At 39.4% G+C, this 2,039-nt stretch overlaps 1 protein-coding gene across 1 annotated transcript in view; it reads right to left on the bottom strand.

Moving 5' to 3' along the window:
- axin1 (axin 1) overlaps positions 1-2,039 on the bottom strand; it is a 23,219-nt gene that overhangs the window by 2,621 nt on the left and 18,559 nt on the right. The window lies entirely within an intron of this gene.

Genomic DNA, 2,039 nt, shown 5'->3' with positions numbered 1-2,039 from the left:
ACACGCATGCTTTTGGATTCAGTGTCACATTTACCAAAGATGTCATTATCCACCTCAAACATGCTCCCTCAAGTAAACATCCATAAATCTAGTTAGAAATCACAGAAAGATTAGAGAGAAGATACTTATGACTCCAGAATTTCTGTGAGAACCTAGCCTTTAAGCTTCTTTAATAAGACACTTCAAATAATCTAATAGCAGTACACAGCACAGAGAGCATAAAAGCTTCCGAGTCTCAAAAATGAAGAAAATCTAATCTGTAGAAATCTGAGGTAAAACTGCTCTCAGCAGTAAACACTTTCCTGATGAGTTTAGAGCAGCGGTGTCAAACATATGGCCCGTGGGCCGGATATAATTGTATCAGGCGAGTGAGATAATTTCATATGTCAATTATTAATGGCCCATTAGTATGTGCGAGCCGACTCTTCAGCCCTGCTGAGAATCCAGGAAGGAGTGGGACTTTGTTTTGATGGGCACACCATCCGGCCAATCACATGCAAACCTTTATGTGAAACAAGAAAGGGGTGCAGACGTTCTGAAGCCAGCCAGTATAGGCATACAGGCCAGGTATACAGAAGTAAACTGAAAAGTGTCGGGAAGAAGTGAAGAAAGGAGCAAAATGTAAAATGAGCATCATCAAGGTGCATTTCAGTGATATTGGAGACTGCAAAGCTGATTGCAGATTTTATTAAATTAGGAGCTGCCTAAGGTGATTCCAGTTTTTATTTTGAGCCATTTTCCACCGTGGAGGATAAAAGATGTCAAACATGTCCAGGCCTTAAACCTCATGTGTGTTCTCCATAGTAGGAGAAAATGCATAAAAATACCTCCTTTATAGTAACTTAATCTATAATACTAAATATTACATAAAATAAACTATATACAAAGTGTCTTTGAACTGCAGAGATGTGGGAATATTTGCATGTAGCACAGAGCAGTGGCTCAGTGTCTAAATGAGTCTAAAAGTCCTGAATGTGCACTTGAAGCCATTTATAATTCTTATAATTCTTAACTTGTTTGATCTGCTGCTCACCACAAACAAGCACAAGCAGACATTTTGGACTTTTAACTGTATTTTCATAATTTTTGCAGCTTTTCCTATTGATAAAACCCTCCCTTGTAGCCATTCATAATACACAAAGTAATTAAACAATAAATAATCAAATGACAGAATAGTTTCTGCTTTCCACTTTCTACTGAAGACATTGTTTTACGACTACAGCTGAAAAAAAGGACAGTCTGGGCAATGAGCTAACAGAACTTGTTTTGTAATTTTACACATTTATTTCTTACAATTTAAGTCCAAAGAGTCAAGACAGATTTCTTTCTTTGTCGCAGGAGCCTTTTCGTTATCGTGTAGAAAAACGGACATGGAATTTCTTTACACTGACAGGAAGGCGGAGTTTCACTCGTCCGGCCCACTTAAGATCAAAGTGGGCTGTATGTGTCCCGCAATGTAAAATGAGTTTGACACCTCAGGTTTAGAGGCTCCGTCATTTTGGGTCACAGTGAATAAAGTTCATTTTGTAAAATACGGCCCATCTAAAAGGACTGGTGGATTCTCCAGTTTATGCTCATTTGCTAATGAATCGTGAATAACAAGTTCAGTTTCAAAATATTAAGATGGTGATGACAAAAACGCTTTCGAAGAAAATAAGTGACAACAGTGGCTACACCCAGCTTTTATACTGCCAGTGATGCAGGGTTTCCAGTAGAGATGGACCGATCCGATATTACGTATCGTATCGGTCCGATACTGACCTAAATTACTGGATCGGATATCGGAGAAAAAAAAAAAATGTAATCCGATCCATTAAATATCCATTATCCATTAAAAGCACCTCACAAACTTGCAACACGCCGTAACTCACCTCACCACGTCGGAGCAGTATGCATCACGTGATAGAGCGGCTGTGGCATGCGGGACCTGTTGGTGGTCTGGATAGCATTTGGAGCTTCGCTAGCAACCCGGCATTTCATCTCCGACAAAGTTATCCCGAGAGAAGTAAAGCAAGTGTGTAAGTCCATCTCTGAATGTT

Source organism: Pundamilia nyererei, unplaced genomic scaffold (assembly GCF_000239375.1).
Source record: "Pundamilia nyererei isolate P.nyererei 1_Seehausen unplaced genomic scaffold, PunNye1.0 scaffold00018, whole genome shotgun sequence".
Classification (NCBI taxonomy): domain Eukaryota; kingdom Metazoa; phylum Chordata; class Actinopteri; order Cichliformes; family Cichlidae; genus Pundamilia; species Pundamilia nyererei.
The sequence above is the reverse complement of the archived record's forward strand: the minus strand, read 5'-3'. Positions and strand labels throughout refer to the sequence as shown.